The sequence below is a fragment of the Caretta caretta genome, chromosome 3 (assembly GCF_965140235.1).
Source record: "Caretta caretta isolate rCarCar2 chromosome 3, rCarCar1.hap1, whole genome shotgun sequence".
In the NCBI taxonomy this organism is placed as follows: domain Eukaryota; kingdom Metazoa; phylum Chordata; order Testudines; family Cheloniidae; genus Caretta; species Caretta caretta.
Window position 1 is genome coordinate 80,987,037 of NC_134208.1, and position 14,730 is coordinate 81,001,766.

The 14,730-nt window shown below is 47.0% G+C and overlaps 1 long non-coding RNA gene across 3 annotated transcripts; it reads right to left on the reverse strand.

Moving 5' to 3' along the window:
• Positions 1-9,990: 9,990 nt before the first annotated feature.
• Positions 9,991-13,961, reverse strand: LOC125634998 (uncharacterized). Of its 3 annotated transcripts, XR_012667625.1 has the most exons (4): positions 13,749-13,961; positions 12,692-12,856; positions 10,895-11,030; positions 9,991-10,634 (listed from the first exon to the last, which is right to left on the reverse strand). It is a non-coding gene; the product is annotated as an uncharacterized LOC125634998 (long non-coding RNA). The 3 variants fall into 3 exon arrangements; XR_012667626.1 differs by lacking the exon at positions 13,749-13,961 and having other exon boundaries at positions 10,895-11,272; positions 12,692-13,693; XR_012667624.1 differs by lacking the exon at positions 13,749-13,961 and having other exon boundaries at positions 12,692-13,647.
• Positions 13,962-14,730: the final 769 nt, after the last annotated feature.

Consider the following 14,730-nt stretch of genomic DNA (forward strand, 5'->3'; position numbering starts at 1 on the left):
AGGATATACGGTGCTCATTTAATGACCAGCTATGAAACATTTTGTTTTCCTCTCAGTGATCAATGTATGGCACCATGCCTCATTTACTATACACTATTCAAACATTGCTATGAATTATTTCATTTCCTCATGGGCTTTTCATCACTATAGTATTTGAGTGTTTCAGAAACATTAATTTATCTTCACAAGACACCTGTGAAGTGAGGGGGATGGTATTATTCTCCATTTTACGGATGAAGAAGTGAGGCACAGAGCGATTAAGGTAAAAAACATCCACTAGTTTTGGGTACCAAATTCAGATGTCTAGGGGATCTGATTTTTCAGAACACTTAACATTATAGATCACTTTACATGTATTCAAACACAGCTCCCAATGACTTCAGTTGCAGCTGTGAGTGCTCAGCGTTTCTGCAAATCAGGCCCCACAGTCTCAAGTTGGGCACCCAAAAAATGAGAAACACACAATTAATGGTCACCTTTGAAAAGCTTGGTTTAAGTAACTTGCTTAGCTTCCTACAAGAACTCAGTGTCAGAGACAAGGACAGAATCCAGTTCTCCAGGATAGCATTCATCTACCTTACCCATGTCCTTTCTTTTCCTGCAATCACCACCTCATTCACAATAAACCTTCCAATTTCTGTAATAAATGAGATACAGGTCCTAAAGACAACAGTCTCCTTCACTACATTTCCTAACTTGTGAATGCTTGACCTTACATATTGTAAAATATTTTAATATAGTTTTGTATGTAATTTCCTGTTTTTTCTTAAAAGAAAGCAACCTGAGCACCCCCCCCCCGCACGAAATTCCATCCTGTGGCACCATATTGGTACCCACATGGGTCATTAGCACTGGTGGAACTTTTAGATCCATTGCACAGTCCCCTGACACTTGAGATACCAGAATAACTGGCACAAGAGTATTTTATCATCCTTTATGTTATTGTGGATCAGTACTAGAAGAGGATCAAACACATACTTTAGAAAAACAGTTTTATTTATTTATTTAGGAAGTTTTAACAAGTTTACAAATCCTTATCATGTAAACATCAGAAACAAAAGAACCATTACAACAGCTGACTTTCGTTTAAAGAGACTTATACTGTAATATTGTCATCAGATCTTTCTATTTAGCAGGCTGTTACTATATTACAGAATGAACATCATTACAGCGCCTATAGTATGTAATTTCTAGTGATTTTATTAAGTTGAGTGAAATCTCAATATACACATATTTAACAGACCAGGTATGTCTATTAAATGTTAATATTGGGAAAAAATGGACAGGTATGCTGGGTTATTTTGCAAGTGAATGTACTTTGAGTACTTTATAAAAGGTAACATAATATCTAAACATCTATCTATCCTCTGTCTGTTTTGCTGGGTACATAATTGGTGTGTTATTTTTCTATTAACCACAACCTCCCATATTTTTTGAACCATTCCTCAATGGTTGGGCTGTTTTTCTTTTTCCAGTGAGAGGCTACCATTAGCTGAGCAGGTACAGGCAGATAAGAGACTAATTCTTAATTTCCTTTTGTGTGATCATTTCTGCAAGGAAGCCCTGGGTGGATTACCAGGGGTAATAAATATCCAAATAAATATTTGTGATATTTGGTTACAGATTGCATCCCAATACTCTTTAATGAGTGTACACATCCACTCTATATGCATAAAAATCCCCTCTTTCACCATCATTTCTCCAATATTTATCCCTATTCAGTCTATCTATATATTTTTAACCTCACTGGAGTGAGGTGCCATTGAAACAGTATCTTAAAGAAATTTTCCTTTTTTGTGCTAAAGGCTGAGATTGCTGGTACTCTGTTCCAGATCAAACAACATTTCTCTGGGGTAATTTGTCTATCCACATCCCTTTTCCAGCATGCAATATATGGACACTTTTTCATTAGGAAAGCTGTCTCCAAAAATTGATATAAATTTGTTAAAATTGTTATTTGTTTATTTTCTAATTGACCAGACACCATTGCTTCTGTTAAATTTAGCTTTCTGTATAAAACAGTGTGAACCCAAGTGCCTGGAGGGGCCACGCTGAGAATGCTTACTCAGGGCAAACTGCAAGGAATAAGGCAGACAATCCCCCAAACTGGTGGTTTGTTCTATAATTAGATTCACCAAGCCAGGAGCCAAACAGATTCTGTAATATCGCACTGGTTATCAAGAAGCCACAATACAGACCCCTTTAAGCAATCCAGCCTTTGGCTCCCACCCAGGCAGCCAAGTCTAAAATAGTGAAAGATTACTGAAAACTTTATTTGCCATACTTAAAGTTCTACCCATTCCAAAGGACCAGACACATTGCCCACCAGGTCAATGAATATTTCAGATCTCACCCAAATACATGCTTACAGCTAATCCTTATTAACTAAATCTAAGATTTATTAATAAAAAAGAAAGTTATATATAGTTAAGAGATCAATATACATAAAAATGTGTGTAAAGTCCTTAGGTCAGTTTCATTGCAGAGATGGTGAGGCTGCTGATTTGTAAAAGTCTTTCTGGAACCAATTTAAAAGGTTATAGTACAGTATGCAGTCCAGGTACAGAGTTGGTTCAAATCCTTCCATGAAAATACCAGGGTGAATCCAGAGTAAACCTGGAGACCTAAGTCTTAGGGCTTCGAATTTCCCTGTCAAAATTTAAGCAGATCTGAGATAAAAAAAGATCAGGCCTGAAGCTTTCTTTATAGTTCTCTAGCAGGCTGATAGCCTCTTGACAGCAATTGTCACAGCAGGGCCTTCCTCGAATGAAGAATAGGTAATGTATATTGCTGCTTTGAATAATATTCTGTCTCCTATGCAAACACAGATAACTAGTTGTATTAATTAACACAGGGCAATTAACAATTCAAACTATCAAGGCAGTTTATTATGACTTAGACAATTAAATTGAAGATGTAAATAACATGATTAATTCCTACAGTATCTTTGAGTCAATAGAATACAGTAATGAATCATTAAAAGACAGGAATAGGATTTTAGCATCTACAAGTGAATTAGATCACACGGTTAAACTTCTAACAAGATATAGGCAAACACAGTTGAATACAATTAGCATTTACTCTTGATTCTCTAACACTACCAGCAAACATGTTAAAGATTCGAGTCTAGTACACTTCTTTGAAATGCACATAAAAGTAGATTGTCTTGATTACATTTCAATGCCTCCCGTTAAGTTATTATGGGTCCCACACAATTGACCAGTCTGTCAGTGTCACAAATTCCCAAATTTTGAAGCTCTCTAGTTTCTGGATTATTTGCAAGGGAGAAACCCACACTTTTGCCAGTGGGTTTCACAAATATTTCACAGAGGAATAGTGAGACTCAGAAATCTTGGGTTCCTGCCCAGGTTCCATAGGAGAGTGTTCTTTAGCAAGCACCGACTCTTCTGCTTCTTTCCCTGTCCCTTGACACCCTTCTGTGTCATCCACTGGTCTCTCACTGGCCAGTGCCTGTCTCTTCCCCTCCAGCACCTCAGGTCTTTTTCCTAGTCCTATTTTCCTTGCCTATCCAGTCTCAGTTGCCACTCCTTGGGCTTCTCATACCAGTCCCAGTCTTCTTGCCTAGCCGGTCTTAGTCTCCTTCTCTGGGCTCACTATCTGAGTCCCAATCTCCCTCAGATCACTGTGTGTCTCCCCCTCTTCTAACCACTCCCCATCTCCTTGCCCACCAAGCCCCAGTTTCTCTCCCTCCCAGTTCCTCATCTGATCTGTCTGTCCCCTCCCATCACACTTTCCCAGTCATTCTCACAAGGTTCCTCATCCAATCTCAGTCACTCCCACACACCTTCCATGCCTTTCTGTTCCAGTCTCTTTTCCTAGCCAGTGCCAGTTCTTCCTCTGCAACCCAGCTCCTTGTCAGAACTTTCTTTCCTCCCCTTTCCCTTCGTTTCTCCCCAGGACCTAGTCAGATTCCTTCTTCAGTCAGTCCCAGTGTCCACAAACTCCTCCTCTGATCTCAGTGAGCTCAGCATTCCCCACCCTCAGCCAACTGGCTTCCAGTCCCCCACCCCATTTCCCTTATGGGCTTCCAGTCCCCTCACCCAACCAGTCCCCAAACTTCCCTTCTCCCCCAACCAGTTCCAGTCTCCCTTCCCATTGGCTCCCAGTCAGTCTCCCACTCCACTTCCCAGTCACAGTTTATCTTCCTCCAGTCCCAAGTCTCACCAGAATCCTTATCCCAATCTACTCCTTTCCCTCCCCACAGCCTGGCTTTTGTCCCCTCTGCATTCAAATCAGATAGCTTCCTCTTTCCAGTGTCCTGGCTGCCAGCAGTGGGGTGACTGAGAGCACAAGAGAGACAAGATCTTTGCTCTTAGTTCTGGTGCCTAGCACCACCGCATTCTGGAGTGGCTATTATAGGGAAAGTCCTTCTGAGACCCTGTAGAAGGCTCTGTCGCTCTACGGGGATGGTGCATGTGCAGTCTGGTCAGCACTAGGAGCTGTGAGAGGCTCAGACATGTTCAGCGAGGATGGTATATTTGGAAATAGAAAAGGAGGACTTGTGGCACCTTAGAGACTAACAAGTACTCCTGTTCTTTTTGAGGATACAGACTAACATGGCTGCTACTCTGAAACCTGTCATATTTGGAAATGTTAGCTGTTAATCTGTAACAAGTCTCTACTAAGCATGTGAAAACTGAGCTTACAAAGGCTTATAACGTCTCCAAATTTAGGTGGATTTTCAGCAGGATAGCAAAATGCACATCCCCGACACAACGGTTACCCACTGCCAAATTTCAAGAACCTGTTCCAAAGCACAAGGATTCTAGAACTTTTCAAAGAAAAAGTCTCAAGTATTCTTAACATGGGCAAAACAACATATTTTTTCCTAGTCTCATTTTCAGAAATGGCTGAAATTTTCAACAACAAAAAGAGAAAGAAAGAAAGAAAGAAAGAAAGAAAGAAAGAAAGAAAGAAAGAAAGAAAGAAAGAAAGAATCAGCCTGAGGCAGACATCTACCATGGAAAATTTAAGCCCAAACAATTAAATGTTGGTGCTGCCAGCCCCTCCCATAATAAATAACATATATTACTATTGCTAATAAAAATATACAAAATCCCAAGAATTGTACCAAACCAGAATATTTTTAGGCTGTGGGGCTGTGGGGAATGACACTGAGGTTTCCTGTCAAAGGATCTCCCGTTCTTTGCAAACAACTCTCACCTCAGACCTGACAAACTCACTACACCAAACACAAGCCTTGCAGGAGATTTATAAAGAGTAGCATGTGAGGTATCCACAAAAAGTTTGTAACTTATCAAGGTTCATAATCATGGTGAGATGTATGTACAGGTAATATTTAAGGAATAATGTAACTATATTGAAAGTATGCTTTAGAGTCTTGGACTAAAAGTTAGTCACCAGTGGACAATATGTCTTGGTGATGGACCATTCACAGAGGAGGGAATTGTAACCCCTATCTGTTTAGCAAGTGATGTAATGCAAGGCTCAATTGTCTAGCCTTGCTGCTTCCCAAGACTATCAACAGAAAACCACCATAGACAACTATAAACAATCAAAACCACTTGGAGGTAAACAAAGAAACACTACAACAGACAGAGGTTTGCCCTGTCTGTGAATAAAGACAAAACATGGTTTCAGTATAACAGATTCTTTAGATTCTTTGACTGAAGAGACATCTTAGGAAGTAGAGACATTCTCATGAAAAACTGGATCCTTGTTCCTGTGAAGCCAGCCAGCTCAGCAATAGACTGCACTTTAGATAGAAAAGGTAACCATCAATAACTGTAGACATAAGTTTGCATTTTGTTATTTATTTTGTATAGTAACCATTTGTTTCTGTCACTACCTCTTGTTTCTAGTTAACTCTCCAATCTTTCTTAAATAAATCTACTTTTGTTTAATTATAAGTGCTCACAAGTGATGTGTGATATACAAGAGCAGTGGTTTAAGGTAAAACTAGTAAACTTGGGCACACTGCTCCTATGGGACAGAGGATCTGAGATTTCTGTGAGTAGTCAGTGTCAGGGGCTGGATATCACAGAGGAACGATTTGAAGGGACTTGGGGACTGTGATGTCCCTATTGTTAACCTGCAAGGCAAAAACAAGGCTGGCATAGACCAGAGAAGAGTGCTTGAGAGGTTGCTGGTGTTAGGGAACTGACACCCAACTAGGCACAGGCAAGACTCCTGCACACTAGAGGCAAGATGTAGCAAGGAGAATTCACAGCCCTGGATGCCCTGAGAACCATCACAGGAGGCAGTAAGAGACAGGCAAATTGGGGATTGGGGAGGATGCTGAAAGAGAAGAAATCTGGTATAATGAGGATGGGAAGGCTGAGAGGAGACGTGTATGAACATGAAATATCAGATAGCATGAAGCTATGGGGACAAAGGAAGTACCTGGATGGTTGCAGCACTGGGGAAATGGAGGAAATTCTGATAAAAGCTTGAGTAGCCACTGGGAGAGGGACATGAAGGTAGCCATGGTTGGTGGCAGAAACAGCCCCCAGAAGGTGGATGGTGTCCTGAAAGAAACTTTACTTAGGCCAGGAGTCTGGGAAATTCAGTCCACAAGAGTCTCTAGAAAACCTGGCAGTTTCTTATTCACAGTTTCAAGGGCAAGTGGCATGTGTAACAATATGTAATACTCCATAGTTAGAGGTACCATTAGAAGATAGAAAATGAAATTATTTATCAGATGTTCCACTTTTATTTTACCAAAGTGACAAAGGCTCCCATAAACTTCACTAGAAAAATGTCATATTTAAATGGGTTGAAGCAGTCTCATTAACTCTGCAGCATTTGGTGTTGAAAGGAGCAGAACAGAGAGGGACTATATGTTATGTTTTAAGCAGAACATGCAACTTCACAAGCTAAAAGTGCTTCTGTATTTATTTTTCCAAAATGTCAAACCTGCCAATTCTTTTTCACAAGCCGTAACAACTCATTGATTTTAGTGAAAATATTATGTTCTGGGAAAATGCATAAACTGAGTAATCCACACAGAAACTGGTAGAATTCACAAAGGCTCTCAGGAATGAAACCCTGTGAATGAGCATTGTGGATCAAAGCTGGGGAATGGAACTTGCAAGTGGAAGGAATGCTCAGCGACATCAGGGAGAATGACTGTGCAACATGTTGTCACCCCTCTGCCATGTGGTTGTAATGTCGAGACCTTAGAGCGTTCAGTTTGTTGTCGGAAGAGAAATCAGTGATACAGAGTCTGGGTATTTTCTTAGTATAACTTGTTTTACTAACACTGTATACACCAGTCCTTCAACAGAGGTGGTCACAAGTGCCACACAGGCAAATCCCTCTTTCAAAAATCTCAGCCCAAATCCCAGTGCCCAATTCCCAGGAAGCAAGTCTACTCCTGGTGTTGACTCTAGATAGAGAGAATAAGGTGGAGAGCAAACTCTCTTGCTGTTTACTGCAGCTTCTAGAAAGAACCTGCACCCCACAACTAACAAAATATGGCGTTTCTTCAAAGACTATATGTTGCTCACACCCTAAGGGTATGTCTACACTACGAAATTAGGTCGAATTTATAGAACTCAGTTTTGTAGAAAGCGGTTTTATACAGTTGATTGTGTGTGTCCCCACACAAGTGCTCTAAGTGCATGTAGTCGGCGGAGTGTGTCTACAGTACCGAGGCAACTGTCGACTTCCGGAGCGTTGCACCTTGGGTGGCTATCCCACAGTTCCCGCAATCTCCGCCGCCCATCTGAATTCTGGGTAGAAATCCCAGTATCTGATGGGGCTAAAACATTGTCGCGGGTGGTTCTGGGTACATATCGTCAGGCCTCCGTTTCCTCCCTCCCTCCGTGAAAGGGGCAGACAATCGTTTTGCGCCTTTTTTCTTGAGTTATCTGTGCAGACGCCATACCACGGCAAGCATGGAGCCCGCTCAGCAAACCGTCACCATATGTCTCCTGGGTGCTGGCAGACGTGGTACTGCATTGCTACACAGCAGCAGTTCGTTGCCTTTTGGCAGCAGACAGTGCAGTATGACTGGTAGCCATCATCGACGTAGTCCTGGGTGCTCTTTTAATCGGGCGCCTGGGCAACTATGGGAGTGACTCAGCCAGGTCATTTCCCTTTTAAGTTTCGTCTCGTGGCGATTCAGTCCTACCGGCAGTGCACTGTCTTTTAACCTCCAGCCAGCAGAATATGATGGCTAGTCGTCATACTGCACCGTCTTCTGCCGAGCCCCAGGAAATGATGACGGCTAGCGGTCGTACTGCACAGTCTGCTGCCAGCAAGATGTATAAAGATAGATGAAGTGGCTCAAAACAAGAAATAGACCAGATTTGTTTTGTATTCATTTTCTCCTCCTTCCCTCTGTGAAATCAATGGCCTTCCAAACCCAGTTTTGAGTTCTATCCTTGAGGTTCTGAGTTCTATCCTTGAGGGAGCCATTCAGTTTCTCGCAAAGCCACCCCCTTTGTTGATTTTAATTCCCTGTAAGCCAACCCTGTAAGCCATGTCGTCAGTTGCCCCTCCCTCCATCAGGGCAACGGCAGACAATCGTTCCGCGCCTTTTTTCTGTGCAGATGCCATACCACGGCAAGCATGGAGACCGCTCAGATCACTTTGGCAATTAGGAGCACATTAAACACCACGCACATTATCCAGCTGTATATGCAGCACTAGAACCTGGCAAAGCAAAACCGGGCGAGTAGGCGATGTCAGCGCGGTGACAAGAGTGATGAGGACATGGACACAGACTTCTCTCCAAGCAGGGGCCCTGGCAATGTGGGCATCATGGTGCTAATGGGCCAGGTTCATGCGGTGGAATGCCGATTCTGGGCTCAGGAAACAAGCACAGACTGGTGGGACCGCATAGTGTTGCAGGTCTGGGACGATTCCCAGTGGTTGCGAAAGTTTCGCATGCGTAAGGGCACTTTTATGGAACTTTGTGACTTGCTTTCCCCTGCCCTGAGGTGCAAGAATACCAAGATGAGAGCAGCCCTCACAGTTGAGAAGTGAATGGTGATAGCCCTGTGGAAGCTTGCAACGCCAGACAGCTACCGGTCAGTCAGGAATCAATTTGGAGTGGGCATATCTACTGCGGGGGCTGCTGTGATGCAAGTAGCCCACGCAATCAAAGATCTGCTGATATCAAGGGTAGTGACCCTGGGAAATGTGCAGGTCATAGTGGATGGCTTTGCTGCAATGGGATTCCCTAACTGTGGTGGGGCCATAGACGGAACCCATATCCCTATCTTGGCACTGGAGCACCAAGCCGGCGAGTACATAAACCGCAAGGGGTACTTTTCAATAGTGCTCCAAGCACTGGTGGATCACAAGGGACGTTTCACCAACATCAACGTGGGATGGCCGGGAAAGGTACATGACGCTCGCATCCTCAGGAACGCTGGTCTGTTTCAAAAGCTGCAAGAAGGGACTTTATTCCCAGACCAGAAAATAACCGTTGGGGATGTTGAAATGCCTATATGTATCCTTGGGGACCCAACCTACCCCTTAATGCCATGGCTCATGAAGCCATACATAGGCAGCCTGGACAGTAGGTCAGGAGCTGTTCAACTACACGCTGAGCAAGTGCAGAATGGTGGTAGAATGTGCATTTGGACGTTTAAAAGTGCGCTGGTGCAGTTCACTGACTCGGTTAGACCTCAGCGAAACCAATATTCCCACTGTTATTACTGCTTGCTGTGCGCTCCATAATATCTGACAGTAAGGGGGAGACGTTTATGGCGGGGTGGGAGGTTGAGGCAAATCGCCTGGCTGCTGGTTTCGCACAGCAGACACCAGGGCGGTTAGAAGAGCACAGGAGGGCGCAGTGCACATCAGAGAAGCTTTGAAAACCAGTTTCATGACTGGACAGGCCACGGTGTGAAAGTTCTGCTTGTTTCTCCATGATGAAACCCACCGCCCCTTGGTTCACTCTGCTTCCCTGTAAGCTAACCACCCTCCCCTCCTCCCTTCGATCTCCGCTGTCAGAGGCAATAAAGTCATTGTTGCTTCACATTCATACATTCTTTATTCATTCATCACACAAATAGGGGGATAACTACCAAGGTAGCCCCGGGAGGTGTGGTGGAGGAGAGAAGCACCAGGAGGGGTGGTGGAGGAGGGAAGAACAAGGCCACACAGCACTTTAAAAGTTTAAAACTTTAAAACTTATTGAATGCCAGTCTTCTGTTGCTTGGGCAATCCTCTGGGGTGGAGTGGCCGGAGGCCCCCCCACCGCGTTCTTGGGCGTCTGGGTGAGGAGGCTATGGAACTTGGGGAGGAGGGCGGTTGGTTACACAGGGGCTGTAGCGGCGGTCTGTGCTCCTGCTGCCTTTCCTGCAGCTCAACCATACGCTGGAGCATATTGGTTTGATCCTCCAGCAGCCTCAGCATTGAATCCTGCCTCCTCTCATCACGCTGCCACCACACTTGAGCTTCAGCCCTCTCTTCAGCCCGCCACTTACTCTCTTCAGCCCGCCACCTCTGCTCCCGGTCATATTGTGCTTTCCTGCACTCTGACATTGTCTGCCTCCACACAGTCATCTGTGCTCTGTCAGTGTGGGAGGACACCATGAGCTCAGAGAATATTTCATCACGAGTGCGTTTTTTTCGCCTTCTAATCTTCACTAGCCTCTGGGAAGGAGAAGATCCTGTGATCATTGAAACACATGCAGCTGGTGGAGAAAAAAAAAGAGGGAGGGGTATTTAAAAAGACACATTTTCTAGAACAATGGCTACACTCTTTCACGGTAAACCTTGCTGTTAACATTACATAAACAGCACATGTGCTTTCGTTCCAAGGTCGCATTTTGCCTTCCCCCACCATGTGACTAGCCCCTCACCCCCCCATCCCCTCTTCCATCTCCATTGAAGGAGTCAAACAACACAGCTGGGGTCATGGTGGCTGAACCCCCTAAAATGGCATGCAGCTCACCATAGAAGCGGCATGTTTGGGGCTCTGACCCGGAGCAGCTGTTCGCCTCTCTGGTTTTCTGGTAGGCTTGCCTCAGCTCCTTAAGTTTCATGCGGCATTGCTTCGGGTCCCTGCTATGGCCTCTGTCCTTCATGCCCTGGGAGATTTTGACAAAGGTTTTGGCATTTCGAAAACTGGAATGGAGTTGGACTAGATAACCTCCTGAGGTCCCTTCCAACTCTGATATTCTATGATTCTATGATTCTGACAGCACGGATTCCTCTCCCCATACAGCAATCAGATCCCGTACCTCCCGTTCGGTCCATGCTGGAGCTCTTTTGTGATTCTGGGACTCCATCATGGTCACCTCTGCTGATAAGCTCTGGCCGGCGTGGCAAGCTGCAGGTGACCATGCAAACAGGAAATTGAAATTCAAAAGTTCGCGGGCCTTTTCCTGTCTACCTGGCCAGTGCATTTAAGTTGAGAGTGCTGTCCAGAGCGGTCATAATAGAGCACTCTGGGATAGCTCCCGGAGGCCAATACCATCTAATTGCGTCTACAGTACCCCAAATTTGACCCAGCAAGGCCAATTTAAGCGCTAATCCACTTGTCAGAGGTGGATTAAGGAAATCGATTTTAAGAGCCCTTTAAGTCGAAAAAAAGGGCTTCATCGTGTGGACGGGTGCAGGTTTACATCGATTTAACGCTGCTAAATTCGATCTAAACTCCTAGTGTAGACCAAGGCTAAGAAAAGCAACTTGTAAGACTAAGCACTTGTAAGACTAAGCAACTTGTAATAGCACTATTTGATTACTTTTATGTTGAGCTCTAAGAATGGAACCCCAGCCACAAGAAAAGCAGGAATCCATGATGGCAGCTGAGTGAGCAAAATGTTTGAAGGTCTGAGAATGGTACAGTATGTTGTGTAACTATACAGCACAGGCTGAGATCATGTAACAGAACTTTGTGATCAGCATGTAGTACATAGACAAAAGGAATTAAAAGCTACACATTGTAAGTACAGCAACCCCTTACTGGAACCTCATGACTGCAATGTATGTATAGAGACCTGGGAATAGAATTCTGACTAGACGGCATGTTCAGAGACTCAAGAATTAAATCCCAAACATGGGTGGGCCACTGGAGACTCAGTAAAGGAACTCCACATGTGAGATCTGAGACTAGAACCTTATGAGCAGGGCAAGTATGCCAAAACTACCAATGGAACCCTATACACACCATGCACATGGGCCCAGGAATGGGACTCTGCAAAAAAGCAACCTGTTCTGAGACCCACTTTTTCACTCTAATTTGAACTGTGGCAGTGGCACATAATAAGAGCTATGAATGGTATGCTGTGAGCAGGTCAGTTAGGTCAAGTCTGAGAAAAAGAACTTGGAAGTAGGTGATGGATTCAGAGACCTCGGCATGCAACACTGTCACCATGCAACATGTGATGAGAGTTGAGAGCAGCTCATGCACAGAACAGACCAGGTATTGGAATTAGAACACTGGAATGTGTGGGCTGGGTCAAGACCTGGAAATCTGGAAGTGAATAATATGCTGAGACCCAGAAATGACAACCTGGTCAAGACCTGGGAATAGAACCTTGTGTGTAGCACAAGCCAAGACACAAGATTGGAGCCTTGCAAGTGATTGGCACACTTAGAGACCCAGGAGTGCAAGTGGGTTGAACATACTGAGTGGTGAAGTCAGATCAAACCAAAAAATGGAAGCCTGAGTGTGCAGAAAATACTGAGATCTGGAAATGGAGCCCTGACAGAAACCTGGACATGAACTGTTGAGACAAGGAGGTACCTGCAAACTCTTGGAGAACAGGTTGTTGTGATGTCAGGCACATTCAGAGAGAGGAGTGGAGAGAGAGGAGTGGATCTCTATGCAAGACATGTTTTGGCCCTGTGGGATAGGACCTTCTGCGACCTGATCAGACAGAACCCTGTGCCCGTAGAACAACTTCTTACCCTGGGGGACAGAACAGGGGATTGCCTTGCTTAGTTTCTGATGGCCGCTCACTGCTGGGGGCACCAGCAGAGACCTTGGGCTAGGTGACAAAACCGTGTGATGTAATTACTGGTGTTGTGTAGAGTAGACTATGGGATGGAGGGAGGCACAGCCTGGAGAGAGGGAGGAACTGCCTGGGGGAAGCCTGTAACATGGGGGGTTGGGTGGTCTCTGTCGGAAGGCAAGGGCTGGGAAATGGAAGAAGGTTTCAGCCCCTAGGGAAGGCGGGAAAGCGAACCCAGCGCCGGCCACCCCTTCTGGAGGCAGGGGGAGGAGCCCTGCGTGCGGCACAGCCCGAGCAGGGGCGGAGCATAGCTGAACCCGTCTGGGTGGGCTGGGAGCGCCTCAGCCCCTGGATGGCTCGGCCTCGGTGCCGGTTTCAGGCTGGGAGCCTGCCAAGGAGGGGAGGTGTCAGACCTGGCCGGGGGCCGGGGCCAGGCTGAGGCGGGGCGGGCGGGAAGCGCCCTGTGCGGACCGGTTCCAGCCCCGAGGCTGGGGGGCGGGTCGCCCCCCGGACAAGCCGAGTCCCCCCGGGCTCGCGTGGGAGCCCGCCTGGGGAAGTGACTCGCGCTTGGGCTTCAACCTGCCGCGCCCCCTGGTGCAGCCAGGGCGGGCCGGGCCGGGCAGGTGCACGCCTGCCGCGGCGTGACCCAGCGTTGGAGCGGTAACGGGCTGCTGCGTCCCTGCCCAGCCATCCAGCCACCGCCGCTCCGCCACCGGCTGGGAGCGTGAGCGCCGCTTCCCTCCCCCGCCGCCAGCCCCGCTCCGCCGCCGCCCCACAGCGCCTTAGGAAGCCAAGCGCCACCCGCTGCCCCCCCCCAGCCCCGCCCGCCCGCCCGCGTAGCCCAGCGACCATGGCGCCCGGGAGGTAAGCGAGCTCCAGTCACTGCTCCTTCGCCGTCCGTGCCGCGCCGGGTCCCGGCCGCTGCCAGCGCCGCAGCTGGCACCTGCCCGGCACCTTGCCCGCGGAGTCCGCGCGCCCTGCGCAGATGCGGGGAGGGGGGGGGGTTGTGGGGCGCCTTCGCTTCCCCTGCAGGGAAAGTTGCTTCCCGCCGCCCGAGCGCCCCTTTATTTCTCCCCAGTGTTGCCATTGAGATGCTGCTGCCGTGCCGAGTGTACTTCCGGGTTCACACCTTTCCCCCCCCCACCCCCCCACTACCGCCCTTCTCCGAGGGCTGCGGTTACCCTGGAGAAGATCAGACGCCTCGGAGCCCAGCGGCCAAGTTGCTGCTTCCCCTGGGGGGGGGGGAGAGGGAGGGGGGGAGAGTGCCTTGCATGTGATATTACAAATAAAACAATAATTAAAAAAGGGATCGAGAGACAAGAGCCGAGCCTCCCTGGCATGTCACCCCGGGGTGCGCGAGGAGAGCGGCAGCGCTCGCATGGTGCATCTGCAAAGCGATGGGCAGCTCCAGGTGCGAGCACAAAGGGATTGTATTAACTTGCTCCGGTCAAGGTACAGGTTGGGATGCCCGCAGGTGAAACTGCGCCCGTTCGACGCCAGGGGGCGTCCCGTGCTCTTGGGATCCCTCCACTCCCTGCCTTTGCCCTCTGGTAGCAAAGAGATCTTTGTATTTGTAACCTACCAAGGAAACAATCTTGTACTGTCAATGTGTGTGCGGGGGGGGGGGCGGAAGGGGGGGAAGTTTGTGGGGGGAGGGAAAGATGCAGAGGCACAAACACAAATTAGGACTCTGGAGGAGCGAAGGAGAACGATCCTGGAGCTTGAGCTGTTGCAAAAGGAAAGAGAAGGAGGAAAGTAGATGGACAACTACATTGTGTTTGCCAATCGGTGCGTCAGCTTTAAACTGACTAGAGAGCAGAGGATGCAGCTG